Consider the following 18,016-nt stretch of genomic DNA (forward strand, 5'->3'; position numbering starts at 1 on the left):
TTGATTCTCTTGCCTCCCAAACCAGAATCCCAAAGCACTGCCTGTCGTTTGAATGTGTGTTGCAAAACCAATTTTTTCCATTGTATTGTGAATGTTTTCTATTGGTTAATTTGCAAAGAAACATTATTTTTTTAAAAAATCTTTATTTATACAACATCTACAACAAAACCCAAGACAATCAATGTACAACAAATAAAACATGGTAAACAATACAAGAAAAGCACAGCATTTTACACAGTTCAATGTACAGAATGAGATATACAACACCGCAAACCCACAATAAACCAAACAAATCTCTCACAATGTTAGAATAGCTGCAAAAATCTAGCCCATATTTTTTCAAACAAAGCCAATTTACCAAGTCTCCTATACATCACTCTCTCCATATTTGCCAATTCATGCATCTCAGACAACCACGTCTCAACATTCAATGTCAAAGCATTCTTCCAGTTCCTTAAGATAATTCTTTTACCAGTCATTGCCCCTCGGAACAACCACTTCTTCTCACTCCGAGTGAGATCATCCAAAGACTCATCACTCCCCAATATGATCACACTAAAATCCAAGACCGGGAGAAAAACAATCACTTCATCACATATACGTCCAATTTCACCCCAGAACAGCCTCACCAGCCTACAATCCCATAGTAGATGTTCCAGTGTACCAATTTCACATGAACACCTCCAACATTCTACACTCTCCGACATCCCTCTTTTATGCATTCTCTCAGGCATCCAATAAATGCGATTTAGAATTTTAATCCGTCTCGATCTTTCCGTGAGTCCCAGCGAGCACAACTTCACGTTCATACACATGTTTTGCCACAAGCCCTCCGTGATATCCAATCCGATTCTCCTGCCCCACTCCTCTCTTAAAGAATCCTTCCCTTGAAAACACGATACAAACACTTAATACAGGCGACTGGCCAGACCTCCACCCGATCCCACCAAATCCCTTGCAAACAAATCCAACACAATTTTCTTCTCCAAATCCACAACATCAATTGCTCTTTTGAGCTTGACAAAGTCAGAAGCTCTAAAGTTTTCAATACCATATTGTTGCTGCAATTCCCTTGCGTTCAACCAACGACCATTTGTAAACAGGTCACCAACCCACCTCACCACGCCGAGAAACCAATCAGCCCAAAAAATCACCCTGCCATCGATCTTGATAGCAGGATTTAGCCACACCGAGGCACCAGGCTCCCTCAAAGCATCCACATCCAAATAAGGACACAAACCCTTCCAAGCGCTCCTCAAGTCATCCATCAACAAATCGTGTCCACAACTCTTCCTGGAAACCGAGGTCAACACAGCTCTGGAAGTAAGAGGTCCATTGAAACTGGTTTCTATCTCTACCCAAACATCCTGCAAATCCTCCACAAAGGGAACCAAAAATTCGGAAAAGAAGGCTAGGTGATATGCCCTGAAATTCGGCACCCCAAGACCACCTCTATGCAATGGCAATTGTAACTTCCACAATTTCAATCTCCGGGGCTTCCTATCCCACAAGAACTCAATACAAACAAGAACTGCAACAACCTGTCCAAATCTCTCCAAAACGTCTTAGGGAACATCAAAGGAACCATGCTCAAAACATAATTAATCCTCGGGGCAGATACCATTGTTAAGGCGTTCACCATACCCCACAAAGAAAGATTCAAAAGACTCCATCTCTCAAGATCCGCCCGCAAACCACTACACATGACCCGTGCATTTTCCTTAACCATGTCACCAATCGCCGGAGTAAGCCAAACCCCCAAATACAGCAATCTATCTGGACACCACCTGAAGCCCAAATCCACCACAAACCTCCTATCAACAGAATGTGTCAAAGGCATAATCTCCGATTTCATCCAGTTAATTTTGTATCCAGAACAAAGATTAAACTCCGCCATAACATCCATCAATGCCGGTATAGACTTCTTAAGATCACTAAAATTTGCAATGAAATCTGATGTACGTTCTGACAGCAAATTTCTAAAGTCTACCTGTCATATCGAAACTGTAAGTCCTTTATATCTGTGTTGGTAAATTGGTGCAAGAAATTTGAATTTGTGATATTGGGCCTCATTACGACCCAGGCGGTAAGTTACCGCCTGAGTCGTACCTTTACCACCATCATTTCGTAAACTACGTTTACGCCATGTTGGTTGGCGGACTTACCGCCCCATTCCGAGGTTGGCGGGGCGGTAAGTCCCCAATCCCCATTTACCCTTCCCCATTCCCATTTTTGCCCCATAGGGCATAATGGGAGTGGGGAAGGCGTTAATTATGCCACTGTAAATTACGGTGGCGTAATTAACAACAAGGTCCCTTAGCGCCATGGATTTTAACACCTGCTATAAGCAGGTGTTAAATCCTCCATGGCGCTAAGGGACCTCGGAATCAGGCGGTAAGGGTCGGCGCTGTTTACGCCGCCGTAAACCCCTTACCGCCTGGGTCCTAATGAGGCCCATTGAGTAGTGTCACAGAATTGGTGGTTGAGGTTGGTTGATAGTCTTCTTTGTCAAACCTTAAATAAATATATATATTTTTACTATACACTTGCCCGGTTCCTAGTCTATTGGTTAAATAGGGTATTGGTTGGGGTTGGTGCAAAATAAGTGGGAGGCCTCACTAAAGTTGAATCTGTATAAGCGCTTTGGGTGCACACCACCTTGCTTGGGGGGGAAGGAACTCTCTGAGTTGAATGTGACCGCCGAATAAACTGCAACAATGGCTCAGCTCATCCTTATCTTTCTTCGCTAGTCTCATTCTATTCTGCCTCTCATACTCTCTGATCACAGAATCTGCTTCTTCTCACTGTGCCCAAACACCCCCTGTGCTTTTTCATGTTTCTGATCTTTTGCTCTTTTAGTCCTGTACATTGGAATTCTCTCCCTATCTCTATCAGCTCTTCTTCATCTCTTCGTATTTGTCAATCTAACTTGAAAGCTCATCTTCTTCCCTTTTTTTCTACTTAGTGACTTTCTGTTTCTCTCCCCCCTTCCGTTTTTAGACATTTTTTGTATTATCATGTACATTTTCTAATATTTTGTAATAGCGCTTTTGGTGAAAGCCGCTTTATAAAGTCAATAAATGAAATGAAATGAAATGATAGACAGCACAGCATCTTTATCCTCCCACCCTGTCATTTTCTTTAAATAAAAAACACACACAACAAAAGGTTTATCTAACAAAAAATAAAAGAATTGCTTCTGATAAATGGCTTTACAAACAAAATGCCTTCCCAAACTTAGATCACACATACAGGCACAGGCAGACAGACAGATAAGACACACACACACTGTCTCTCTCTTTCCCTCCCTCTCACACTTTCTGCCTAAGAACTTACCCAAATAATGGGCGAGAACCCAAATCACAAGCAAACTTAACCATCTGGCCCAAATCCTCACATTGCCCACAGGTTACTGCAGATGCACCCAAATCGGGAATTCGTTGGGAGATTCACAGGATTTTAACCCAGGCTTGGCAAGGGTGTAAGCCTCTATGATTATGCCATGGTGGAATATCTCCGTTGGATATTCTTCCACTCTCACGCAGGATGGGATTTGCCTTCCTTTTTCAGATGATGTACTTTTCAGATGCTGTGGTGCAGCTATGTAAAGTAAACATACCGCTTTTATTTATTTTATTTTGACATTTCCCTATTAGTTGCTCAGAGGGCATGACCTTACCCTACATGATGGTTTGGGGATGATGATTTGTTTTCCCTCAAAAAGTTATAAGCTGGTCTAGACGATGTTTTACTTTGCTGTTGCCGATTTGCAGTAAAGAAGTTAATGCATAATACTCTTCTGGTTTCTTCGTTGCTGCAATTGGGATGATTTCCCCAGATTTAAAAACCAGAAAAAACGGTCTCCCCAGATTCCGGAAAAACAAAAAGCCTACCAGCTATCACATACTACAACTCAACCGTGGTTGCTCGCTGCTATGGGCGGAGGGATCAGCCCCTTCACTTGAGTGGCAGGCAGCAGAGTTCCCCTTGTGTGCTTTATTTGCACAGGGAATGTGCCTCCTGCCTCTGAGCAGGGGTGTGTATCCCTATACATACGTGTTGTTTGTATGTGCAGGCCTTTGTTGCAAAGCCCAAAAGCAGCGCACAATAATGCTAACAGTATTGCATGGTTAGATTGGCATATTTTGTTGCAGCCAGGTTAGCTATCATTTCTTGCTCTAATTTCCTACTCTAGCATGGCATATATTATTGGTCATGAAGGGTAAAGCAAACATAATATGCGTTAATACATGGCTAGATTGGCCTACATTGGTATAGCCAGTCTGGATATACTTTCTTTCTATGGCATGCCATTTTTAAATGGCTCGGAGTTATATCGTAATAGTGGCATATATTGGTGCAACTTGTATGGACATGTATGGGCACTTATATAGCCTGTTGTCGTCAACAGGTAACCCCAATGCACTCCTGTGGGGTCAAGAAGACCTCCTAATGTTCAAAAAGTTGTAACAAGATAATGTCAAAGAAATCTAACCGAACTTATAACAGTAAAATTACTCACGCTGCACAGATCACACACACCGTGCAACAGTACTTCATCGTACATTACATCAAATTTAATTCAACATATAATATAAATGTAAAAAGTAACACCTTCAAAAATGATAGTTACAGTACATTAGTTACAGCTTTCAGTCAAAATCATCATGTGCTCACAATTTCTTTTCAAAGCATAGTTTGTAGATTAAAAAACATCTACAACATCCAAATTCCTTTTATTTAAATCAAGCACCAAAATCCTAATGGAAATTGATTTAAGTCAGAGTTCCAACATTCAGTTCGTGGCCTACACGTTTCTGATGTCAAATCCTTCATCAGGGCCTGTTCAACAATGACGTAACTTTCTAGCCATTTCCAATTTCATCTGTAATCCTGCAATTAAATATGGTAATCACCGTTACATTATATCCTTCCTTATGTGTTTACAAGTTACGATGAACGTGTCCATACCAAAATGACTGACTTCCAATTTAGCTTGCTTCAAAAAACATAGCATCATAATGTTCAGTAATCTTTAGATTATTCACTTGTTTTTCAGATCGGCATATGAAGAACAATTATAATTTACATCACTCTCAAAGATAAAAAATTAACTCACTAACTTAACATTTCCATCTTAGTCTCTGTGTGAGAAAATATGTACCTGAGCCAAATTGTGGCAATGTCAGGAAATTGCAAAGAGTATCTTGTTATACCAACAAAGTGAATGTGAAGTGATTCGTTGTCTCCCAAAACCGGAACCACCTATTGAGCAATAATTGGTCACGTTTTGATGTGTGTGACACCAGTCACGGGCAAACTAGAACTTTCAGAGAGCAAGGTGGCACTACATATAAACAGTATAAAATAGAAATGCCCCGCTAGGTTCAATATTGCATAACCTCATGCCTAACTCGGATGGTACCGTGTATCCTATTCAGTTGATGTGGCATGTAGGTAGTTTAATGTCCGCATGCATTTTCATAAGTCAAGTCGTGAATTCTATGACATCGGAGCAGTCTAACGCTCATGTTTTAATGTCCGCACTCAGTAACATAAGTCAAACAATAAGATTTATCACACAAGAGCAACCTAATGCTCATGCTTGCTTACCTAGCCAAAGGCTTGTGTAGAAACTCTTCGGCGTGCAGACAGTGATCGGCTAAGCCACCTCGTCTTGCAACGCTAAGTGATATACAGAGCGGTTGCCATGGACACTACGCGCATGCACACTCGTGCCCATGTCCCTGCGTGTCCGCCATCTTACTTGGGGCTTATTGCTAATGGTATTCTACGGTCATTCCATAGTTATGAATAATTAAAGGCTGTTTTGTTTGCGAGAGGATCGGGATTGTCAGTAAGGGGCAGTAAATAATACTGTCCTTACCTCCCCATCCCTCGCAAAAACCTTTGGGTGCCGCTAAGCACTATTAGAATCTTGAGATGTTTTTATACCACTCTAACTCACTTCTTCAATCATAAATCCTCTACATCACTATCTTCCTCCGCCAAAAACCATAGTTAACAGGATACAATGAGTACAGACCACCAGGCTACTCTTGCTAGATGTTAACACCATACATGTATAAACAGCTCAAATATGCCGCCAGCGGCATATGTAGCTCCCCGAATAGGGGACATTCTCTCAAGCATACAACCATCAATAATCTTCTTAGATTGTTCAACCAGGAAATGTAACCAGACTTCTTTTACACAAAAATGATTTTCACTGAATTTTACACAATATGTTAGGGTTCTTTGACATCATAGACTGAGGTACCATTCTGTCCCATCAAGACGGCTCACAGTCTGACAGTCTTGCAATCCTAAAATCATTATGCATAAGAGTGTAATTTGGAGTATGCATAGTCAAAGCCAGTTATCTAATCAGGTTATGTTGAACATAACAAGTAATTCAGTTAATCAAGTCATTAATTAGGTTCAGCCATCTGTCCTGTCCAAGAAGATGGCTCACATTCTCATCACTGGCAACAACCATTACATTCGAGTTAGGCCTTAGCCTGCAACATTGCCAACTCACAAAAAACACATCAAATCAAACTCACAATTCATCCCCCTTGGTGTGAGGGAATCTAATCTCTCAATCAAAGTAATCTCTTTCTGTAACAGTTTCTTATTGATATCACCCCCTCTCTTTCCCATTTTGACTTGGTCCAGGATTACACACCGAAATTGAGAAATATTATGTCTTGCCTCCATGAAGGTGATTTGGTATTTTTAGTTCTCATTTGGGACTTGTGTTCCGTCCAACGTATTTTTGCTTTATGTGTGGTCATCCCTACGTAAAACAATCTGCTGGGGCATTTCAACGCATACACACCATTAGTAGAATCACATGTACATGAATGATTCAGTTTAATTGGTTTTCCTGAGTATGGGCGTCTAATTTCATTACCCTTAATAATGTTGTCACAGTGCTGACAGTTTAGGCAAGGTACCCTTGTGTTTAGATCCAGATGTTTTGTTACTGTCCAACAATTCAGCCCTGATCAGTGTGTTGCGAAACGCCTGACTGACTAGGAGAAAGTCAGTATTTCAGGCAGTGTCTTCTCAAGAACCGGATCCATCTTCAACAGTGGCCAGTTTTTCTTTATAATTTTCTTGATTTGTCCACTTTGTAATGAATGGGTAGTGACATAAACTATTGGTAACTTGCATCCATTGGGGTTTTTCATCCGCTACCATACACAGCAGATTGCAGACTTTGTTTCGTTTCCCACATGTTTTACAGAAAGTGCTGTAAAATGCACCCTTTTAACAATTATTTTAAAAATGTTCTCAGCGGGAGGACCCCCACGAATGCCCCTCAGTCGCTCCTGCATTTTCGGGGCAAACATTTACTCTCTTTCAATTAAAAAATGCACCAGCTGCCACTACAACACAGTGATTATTTCTCTCCAGCTTTCAGATAGAAACCGTTCTGGTTTGTCCTGATTTGCATTTAGGAACATTAAGGTGTAATTAATGTGTGATCCCTGCAGACACAGTAGTGAGTGGGTGATTGTCAGTGGCTATAGCTGCAGATGGCAAGTAATTCGAAATGGAAGGGTTACATGAAGATATATGATACACTTTCTTTCACTGTGTTTCTTTCGGGCTTGATAAAGTTTAAAACCCTATTAGATTGTTTAGGCTTCCATTACTTTGCACGCTGGTAATTTTAAACTTCACTTCACAATGAGGAAAATACAATCATATTCATGTTGCTCAACATAGAACGACAATTATCCGGTTGTTTTAATATGTGATTTGTGAACGTTTCAAGTGATGCCTACAAAACAGGGTTTTAATATCTTTTGGTACTTTGCATCATTGGTGCGAGTGGTCACACTTCACAGAGGGGTGGGGAAGTGCGGGGCATGCAGAAATAGCAGCGTTTGCAGCGATCCTGGATTGGTCTTGGTTTGCTCTGGCTGTGTGCATGTTAGGTGCATGTTGCAGTTCACTTGCGTGTTTCCGAGAGGTAGCCTGCTGCCGGACTCTTGCGAGGAACAACTAGCAGAGAGGCCTCAATCCTTGCATTGGAGACAGTGACAGGGAAATCTAGAAGCTAGCTGGGACCCAATCAGAGGAGCCAGAGGGAGTCTGGGTGCAGGAGAAAATCCTTTACTGAAGCCCTTGACCAGATCTATGCTGTTCCCAGAGGAGCCCTGGTGTTTTTCACTGACCAAGGCCTCCCATGTAAGTAGAGATATCCTAAATACCATCAAGAGTGTGAGAGGGGGGCAGCCTGGGGACCTGAGTAGCCTTTCTGGTGTATGCAACAATGTATGCAGCGGGTAATAGGAAAAGAAAGAGCGACGTGGACAGAGATTCTATGCAGACCCAGCCGTGACCCCTGACTTTGTGGGTTTCAACCCCCAGAGCGACATCCACCCCCGTAAGTGAAGTCTGTTCTTCGGACACTGGTGTTCCCCACCGGGGTTCGATCTCATCTTGGAGGCATTCGCCTTTCCATCGACCACCCTCAAATAGGCGAACTTGAGGAAAGTGTTGATTCTCAAAAAATAGCCTCTCTGATGTGCAAGCAGTGGGAACTGTACGGTGTAATTCCTTTATACAGCTTCTCGTACATGCTTCTCAATGATTACTCGCGACATCTGGCAGTGTTCATCGCGGCAGAGAAGCAAAAAGGCATAGCCGTGGATGTGGGTATAGATCATGATGTTAAAGTGAGTGTAACCACACTTTTGGGGTTCAAAGGCTGAGAACGTGACCCGGGAGCAATCCTAATTGAGCTTTTGTCAAAATCACAGTATGGCGTTCCATACTCAGAAGCTAAGGTTGTATGGACCGCTTGGTTCTGCTGTACATTTGGAGAACCTGCGTTATTGGACTTCTTACCAGAGATGTTTACCTGCCTGGCTTTGTTTTTGGTGAATGCAACACGGCTTTCACTGCAGTACTTGGGAGCTGGTTCAAAAAGACCTTTGACTGCTGTATTAGTAACTTTGTCATCAGCTCACGTGACCTCTCATGGATTGGGCCAACTGATGTGCACAGAACTTCAATTTTCTGTACCGATCCAGCCACATAGCCTTGACATTTCCTATGCCATCCATCCTGAGAAGTCTGAATCCTGTGGAATGATATTCACAAGAACGCAGACGAGGTCACAGAGGAAGAGGTTCAGTTGTTCTTGAACTGTCTGTATTCACACTTCTTCCGTCACTTCAAATTCCATCTATCTGCTACGAAGCTGGTGAAAGTCTCCACGTATGTGGCTTCAGCTCACCGTGATGGCAAAGTTAAGTTCCGGTGCAGTGATCATTTTACCCGGTGTTGGCATTACTGACTGAGCTGGCCATCAATCGAATACAGTATTAGGCTCTGCCACAATTGTCCTTTCTACGCAATACTGAAGTGAAGATCTGAGCAGTCCTTCACACTCGTTTGGCCCATTGGTTCAGTCTATGTTGTGAATTGTGTGCTGTTAACTCATATGTCACAAGAGTCAATTATGTTTAGGAGCTGCTCCCAAATTTCACCCAGTTCAGAGTTTCCAGTTTCAGCTTGTTGCTGAGTTGCTTTCTGAGGGCTGATTGGCTTGGTGGTTGTCAAATCTGCTCTGTTGAAGATTTCAATCAGAAGTCAAAGAGCCTGCACTAGATATCTGTAATTTGAGTGTGCAGAGTATTTTTACTCATTTTATCTACAAGACTCCGATTTGTTCATCATGGCACTTGGATTGTTATAGATTGCTTTGTTTTTTCACTCAACTCGTGCACCGGATTTGGAGTGTTTGACTTATTTTTTCCTCTGCAGGTTTTTCAGAGATTTATGTTTCTGGTTAAATATACAATTTTTATGTTCAATCCTAAATGCAGGCCGTGGGAATTTTGCCTGGTGTGATTGTACATATTGCATGCACCTTCAAAATGCTGATACTAGTTCTCAGGTAAATTAAGCAAATAAATGTTTCAAAGGTTTTGAAACCCCGCCTTATCTAACAAATAAATTCACATTCAGACAGAACACTAGAACCACTAGATCGTCTAATACATTACAACTGACGGTGCCCAAATAATCCCTCAAAAGAGCCGGCGGTTCCAGCTTCCCAGTTCCAGCCTTACAACTGTGGAACACCATCCCACTGGCTATCAAATGCACCCCTACCTTCCATCCATTCAGAACTAAGGTTATCACTTGGTTACTCAACAAACAACCAACTATGTACGTATGCCCATTGTATGATTGTATCCTTTACTATGTCTGCTTGCTACTATTTCTGTAATGAATGCTTCCTTGCCAACTATACATATGTTGTACTACTGTATTAATGTTCCTTACCTCTGCCTGTAACCAGATGCTTAAGCGCCCATATACCCCTGGGTCAGGAGCGCAATACAAAACAATAAACAAACAAACATACCCACTTTTTGTTTTGTTTTTAATAGGGACTCTCATGGCATCCTCGCTACTTTCAATGTCACCTCATCTATGAGATCTTTCTTGTATCCTCTTTGTTGAAACATTCCTTTTTGGAGTCCCTGCTTGTCTCCCATATTCTTCTTCCTCTGAGATGTTTCTTCGATAAACTGGCTAATCGGGACACTATCAATTGTCCTCCTAAAATGAAAACTGGTAGCTAATAATAAGCTATTTCTGTCAGTAGGTTTTGTGAAGATACGAGTGTGTAGTTCCATTTCCGTACAGTAGATTTCTACATCCAAGAAGTGTATTGTAGATTTACTGTATTCAGAGGGGAATTTAATTTGTGGATGCATTGAATTCATCATCTGAAAAAACTCCTTTAGTTTACTCTCTGGTCCATGCCAAATCCTGAAGAAATCATCTATATATCTCACATACATGGTAAGATGTTTCAACCATCTGTCGCAATGGAGCCCATGTTCAGTTTCTAGAAACAACATGCAAGTGTTGGCATAGCATGGAGTCATGCCTGCCCCCATGCTAGTGCCCGACACTTGCAGATAGTAATTGTCTCCAAACATAAAGATATTGTTCATTAAAATTAATTTCAATATGAAAAACGTTGTCGTTAGCAAATGTTCCTGTCTGTAGTAAGAGCCACTCCATCTCCTCCATGCCAGCTTCAAGGGCAATATTTGTGTAAAGAGACGTGACATCCATCGTAAATAAGATGTCATGCCCCACTGCAAATATGATACCAGCCAACTTTGACAGAAATCTCTGGTGTCTTTAATATATGTAGAGCTGTTCTATATCAAGGGTTGTATCAATTTGTCCAGATATTTAGTTATCGGCTGTAGAACACGCCCCATAGCTGCTTAAATAGGTCTGTCTGGTGAGTTTTTTAGACTCTTGTGTATTTTTGGTAAAATATACAGTACAGTTGTGATAGGGTGCGTTGTCTCCAAAAATCTCCTTGTCTTCTCTGTTATATGGTTGTTACTTTCTGCCTGATCTTGCATTTCTTTAATGAATTACTGCACTTTCTCAGTTGAATCAAAGGATATTTGTTTGTATCTACCTTTGTCAGCCAGTTGTCTTTCAACTTCTGCTATATAATCTTCCTTGTTTAATACCACAAGGGCTCTGCCCTTGTCAGCTGGTTTGAATATTATGTCTCGATTATCCAATAAACCTTTCAGTGTCAGATGTAAAATTTTCGAGAAGTTACAATATTGTTTTTTTCTGTTTGAAACTAAGTTTCTTCAGATCATCCAATACCTTCTTTTCGAACACTGATAATACATGGTTCTGTACTGGGTGGTAAAACGTGCTTTTCGGAGCCATTTCTAATGATCTGTTCTGTTCATCTAGAAATTCCTGTGAAATCCTCCTCTATACCTTCGAAAAAGACCTTGAATTTTAACTTGCGCATCAACTTAAAAAGGTCTATTTTTTATTTCAATAAATTACTGGAATACTGAGGAACAAATAACAATCCCTTATGTAAGACTTTCAAATCCATTTTAGACAGAGTGTAGGAGGAGATATTAACCACAAACCTCTGTTGGTGTTCTTCCACTGTGATTTTTTTCTTTTTTCCTCTCCTGATTGATTTGCCTCTAAAAAAGGGGCAGGTCTAATTGTTGTTTCACTTTCCACTGTTGTAGTTTCTTCTGTTACTTTCGCTACTTCTGGAACTATTTCAAGTTCTGTGCTCGACGCATCTGATGATTCTGGTTTAGAGTTAGGGACCTTTTGTTTGCGACGTTGAGGATTTGCTGGTCTAGGTTATTTTTTTACTATAATAGTCCTGTCATGTATAGACTATGTCCAGTTTATAATGTTGTGTATCCCTACAAAATTTTCTAATTTTTGTAACCTCTAGCTAATGTTTATATCTTGCTAATATTAAGTTGGTATTTATTTATTTTATTTATTTATTTGAAATTATAAAGTGCACAGCGGCCCTGAGGCATCGTGGCGCTGTTACAGAATATTCACTTACACACAACTTAGAGAAACAGAATCATGAAAACAGACTTGAGAGGGTACAAAAACAATGTTGTGGAGGTGTTCCAAGGTTACAGTGGAACATCATAGAAAACAATCAGGTACGTATATTTGAAAAGCTTGGTTTTGAGTGCCTTTCTGAATGCCATGAGAGAGTTTTCGTTTCTTGGGCTGAATGGGAGGGTGTTTCAGGCTTTAGGGGCTAGCACTTCCAAGCTAGTACCGCCAGCTTTTGCTCTGTTGAAAGCTGGGACTGGGAGTAGGTGAGAGTATTGGTCCCGTTTTGGTCTCAGAGCGGGCACCTAGTGTATTCGTTCAGCTAGGTAGGATGGGGCGGACTGGGAGTGGCATCTGTGTGTGATAGTGAGGGCCATGAACAAAATGCGCTCTTTGATTGGGAGCCAGTGGGCATCTTTTCTCGCCTGGGAGATGTGCTCTCTCTTAGGGATGCTTAGAGTGGCTCTGAGAGCATTGTTTTGCACAATTTGCAGTTTGTTGATGCTATTGGCGGATGTTCCTTGGAGTAGGATGTTGCAATAGTCTAACTTTGCGCCAATGATGGCTCTTGCAATGTTGAGACGATTACTTGGTGATAAATGAGGTTTCACTGCGTTGATGATTTTAGTGGTGAGGGCAGTGGATGATGAAATCACGTTGACTTGTCTTTCCATAGAGAAAGTGGAATCCAGGTATACACCCAGAGTTTTTACTGCAGCAGAGACTGTGATGACAGTGTTCTCAATGCTGAAGGTGCTGTACTTGGAGTTTAGTTTATTTATTTTAGCATCATCTAGGGTTCTATCGATTTCTTCTTTTGATAAAGTTTTACTCAAACTCGTTTTTATATTTGTAATTTCCTCCTCAAGGTTAGTCAGATTGTGTGCCAACTCCTCTATTGTTAGCAATATTAGATCTAAGGAGCATTTGTTTAATATTTGTCTCCACCGTTTAACAAAGTTTGGATTTTCCTTGCAAGAGTAGCCTTGTGGTCTGTACTCATTGTATCCTGTTAACTACGTTTTTTGGCGGAGGAAGATAGTGATGTAGAGGATTTCTGATTGAAGAAGTGAGTTAGAGTGGTTTGAAAACATTTCAAGATTCTAATAGTGCTTAGTGGCGCCCAAATGTTTTTGCGAGGGATGGGGATCTAAGGACAGTATTATTTACTGCCCCTTACTGACAATCCTCATCCTCTCGCAAACAAAACAGCCTTTAATTATTCATAACTATGGAACGACCATGGAATACCATTAGAATAAGCCCCAAGTAAGATGGCGGGCACACGGGGACATTGGCATGCATGCACGTAGTATCCATGGCAACCGGTCTGTATACCACTTAGCGTTGCAAGACAAGACGGCTTGGCCGATCACTGTCTGTACGCCTAAGAGTTTCTACACAAGCATTTGGCTAGGTAAGCAAGCATGAGCATTAGGTTGCTCTTGTGCCATAAATCTTATTGTTTGACTTATGTTACCGAGTGCGGACATTAAAACACGAGCGTTAGACTGCTCTGATGTCATAGAATTCATGACTTGACTTATGAGAACGTGTGCGGACATTAAACTGCCTACACGCCACATCAACTGAATAGAATACACAGTACTATCTGAGTTAGGCATGAGGTTATGCAATATTTAACCTAGCGGGGCATTTCTATTTTATGCCGTTTATATGTAGTGCCACCTCGCTCGTTGAAAGTTCTAGTTTGCCCGTGACTGGTGTCACACACATCTAAAACGTGACAAATTATTGCTCAATAGGTGGTTCCAGTTTTGGAAGACAACGAATCGCTTCACATTCACTTTGTTGGTAGAACAAGATACTCTTTGCAATTTCCTGACATTGGCCAATTTGGCTCAGGTACATATTTTCTCACACAGAGTCTAAGATGGAAATGTTAAGTTAATGAGTTCATTTTTTATCTTTGAGGGTGATGTAAATTATTATTGTTCTTTATATGCTGATCTGAAAAACAAGTGAATAATCTAAAGATTCCTGAACTTTATGATACTATGTTTTTTGAAGCAAGCTAAATTGGAAGTCAGTCATTTTGATATGGACACTTTAATCATAATTTGTAAACACATAAGGAAGGATCTAATTTAACGGTGATTACCATATTTAATTGCAGATTTAGAGATGAAATTGGAAATGGCTAGAAAGTTACGTCAGTGTTGAACAGGCCCTGATGAAGGATTTGACATCCGAAACGCATTGGCCACGAACTGAATGTTGGAACTCTGACTTAAATCACTGGTGTCACACACATCTAAAACGTAACCATGTATTGCTCTATATATGATTGCGGTTTTGGGAGACAACAAATCGATTCACATTCACTTTGTTGTTGGAACAACATTCTCTTTGCAATTGCCTGACATTGCCACAATTTGGCTCAGGTACATATTTTCTCACACTGAGTATAAGATGGAAATGTTAAGTTAGTGAGTTCATTTTTAATCTTTGAGAGTGATGTAAATTATTATTGTTCTATGTGGGCCGGATCTGGGCCGGATCTGAAAAACAAGTGAAGAATATAAAGATTCCAGTCATTTTGCTATGGACACTTTCATCGTAACTTGTAAACACATAAGGAAGGTTATAATTTAACGGTGATTACCATATTTAATTGCAGACGAAATTTGAAATGGTTAGAATGTTACGACAGTGTTGAAGAGGCCCTGATGAAGGATTTGACATCTGAAACGCGTGGGCCACGAACTGAATGTTGGAACTCTGACTTAAATTAATATCCGTTAGGATTTTGGTGCTTGATTTAAATAAAATACATTTGGATGTTGTAGATGCTTATTAATCTACAAACTATGTTTCGAAAAGAAATTGTGAGCACATGACGATTTTGACTGAAATTTCTAACTAATGTACTCTAACTATCATTTTTAAAGGTGTTACTTTTTACATTTATATAATATGTTGAATTAAATTTGATTGAATGCACAATGAAGTACTGTTGCACGGTGTGTGTGATCTATGCAGCGTGAGCAATTTTACTGTTATAACGTAGGTTATATTTCTGTGACATTATCTTGTTACTAATTTCTGAACATTAGGAGGTCTGCTTGACTCTGCAGGAGTGCATTGGTGTTACTTCTTGGCGACAACAGGCTATATAGGTATATTTTTTTCATGATGATCTCCAAGGGCCAGCAGCTAATAGCACATTGCACCCGAAGAAACATAACTATATTTAAATGTTTTACATGTTTACATGAACTAATATTAACATTTGACACGTCTACTAGTTTGTGAAAGAACTGGAGTGCCCCTCTACGTATTGCGTAAATACTTTTTCCATGTATGGGCACTGTCAGCATGATAATGGTTTTTATACTGCATATTTTGTGGGCAAAGTCATAATGAAAATGTGTTGGAAAATCCGCCTTTGCACTGTTGGTGACTTGCATCCATTGGGCTTTTTCATCTGCTACCATACACAGCCGATTGCAAACTGGGTATCGTTTCCCACATGTTTTTCAGAAGTGCTGTAAAATGCACCCTTTTAACCATTATTTTAGAAATGTTCTCAGTGGGAGGACCCCCACGAATGCCCCTCAGTCGCTCCTGCATTTTCGGGGCAAACATTTACTCCCTTCCAATTCAAAAATGCAGCAGCTGCCACTACAACAAAGTGATTATTTCTCTCCAACTTTCCGATACAAGCAGCTCTGGTTTGTCTTGATTTGCATTTAGGAACATTAAGGTGTAATTAATGTGTGATCCCTGCAGACACAGTAGTGAGTGGGTGATTGTCAGTGGCTATAGCTGCAGATGGCAGGTAATTAGAAATGGCAGGGTTACATGAAGATATATGATACACTTTCTTTCACTGTGTTTCTTTCGGGCTTGATAAAGTTTAAAACCCTATTAGATTGTTTAGGCTTCCATTACTTTGCATGCTGGTAATTTTAAACTTTACTTCACAATGTGGAAAACACAATCATATTCGTGTTGCTCAACATAGAACGACAATTATCCGGTTGTTTTAATATGTGATTTGTGAACGTTTCAAGTGATGCCTACAAAACAGGGTTTTAATATCTTCTGGTACTTTGCATCGTTGGTGCGAGTGGTCGCACTTTACAGAGTGGTGGGGAAGTGCGGGGCATGCAGAAATAGCAGCGTTTGCAACGATCCTGGATTGGTCTTGGTTTGCTCTGGCTGCGTGCATGTTAAGTGCACGCTGCAGTTCACTTGCATGTTTCCGAGAGGTAGCCTGCTGCCGGATTCTTGCGAGGAACAACTAGCAGAGAGGCCTCAATCTTTGCATTGGCGACAGTGACAGGGAAATCTAGAAGCTAGCTGAGACCCAATCAGATTAGCCAGAGGAAGTCTGGGTGCAGGAGAAAATCCTTGACTGAAGCCCTTGACCACATCTCTGCTGTTCCCAGATGAGCCCTGCTGTTTTCCCCTGACCAAAGCCTCCCATGTAAGTAGAGATATCCTAAATACCACCAAGAGTGTGAGAGGGGGGCAGCCTGGGGACCTGAGCAGCCTTTGTGGGTTTCAACCCCCAGAGCCACATCCACCCTCGTAGGTGAAGTCTGTTCTTCGGACACTTTTGTTCCCCACTGGGGTTCGATCTCATCATGGAGGCATTCGCCTTTCCATCAACCACCCTCAAATAGGAGATTCCCGCAGCGCAGTGAACTTGAGGAAAGTGTTGATCCTCAAAATTAGCCTCTCTGATGTACAAGCAGTGGAAACTGTACAGTGTAACTCCTTTGTACAGCTTCTCGTACATGCTTCTCAATGATTACTCGCAACATCTTGCAGTGTTCATCGCGGCAGAGAAGCAAAAAGGCATAGCCGTGGATGTGGGCATAGACCTTGATGTAAAAGTGAGTTTAACCACACCTTTGGGATTCAAAAGCAGCTGAGAACGTGACCCAGAAGCAATCCTAATTGAGCTTTTGTCAAAATCACAGTATGGCGCTCCAAACTCAGAAGCTAAGGTTGTATGGACTGCCTGGTTCTGCTGTACATTTAGAGAACCTCCTTCATTGGACTTCTTACCAGAGATGTTCACCTGCCTGCCTTTGTTTTTGGTGAATGGCAACACAGCTTTCACTGCAGTACTTGGGAGCTGGTTCAAAAAGACCTTTGACTGCTGTATTAGTGACTTTGTCATCAGCTCACGTGACCTTTCATGGATGGATGCCATGTGGACTGGCTATGACGAACAGGGCCAACTGATGTACACAGAACTCCAATTTTCTGTACCGATCCAGCCACATAGCCTTGACATTTCCTCTGCCATCCATCCTGAGAAGTCTGAGCCCTGTGGAATGATATTCACAAGAACGCAGACGAGGACACAGAGAAAGAGGTTCATTTGTTCTTGAACTGTCTGTATTCACACTTCTTCCGTCACTTCAAATTCCATCTGTCGGCTACGAAGCTGGTGAAAGTCTCCACGTATGTGGCTTCAGCTCACTGTGATGGCAAAGTTAAGTTCCGGTGCAGTGATCATTTTACCCGGTGTTGGCATTACTGACCGAGCTGGCCATCAATCGCATACAGTATTAGGCTCTGCCACAATTGTCCTTTCTACGCAATACTGAAGTGAAGATCTGAGCAGTCCTTC

The 18,016-nt window shown here is 41.2% G+C and overlaps 2 pseudogenes; both read left to right on the forward strand.

The window, feature by feature from the left end:
* The first annotated feature begins 8,287 nt into the window (after nucleotides 1-8,287).
* LOC138525970 (centromere protein L-like) lies at nucleotides 8,288-9,348 on the forward strand (annotated as a pseudogene).
* A 494-nt stretch (nucleotides 9,349-9,842) lies between these two features.
* Nucleotides 9,843-17,958, forward strand: LOC138525971 (centromere protein L-like; annotated as a pseudogene).
* Nucleotides 17,959-18,016: the final 58 nt, after the last annotated feature.

This window comes from Ambystoma mexicanum, chromosome 7p, assembly GCF_040938575.1.
Source record: "Ambystoma mexicanum isolate Mex_15411 chromosome 7p, UKY_AmexF1_1, whole genome shotgun sequence".
Classification (NCBI taxonomy): Eukaryota; Metazoa; Chordata; class Amphibia; order Caudata; family Ambystomatidae; genus Ambystoma; species Ambystoma mexicanum.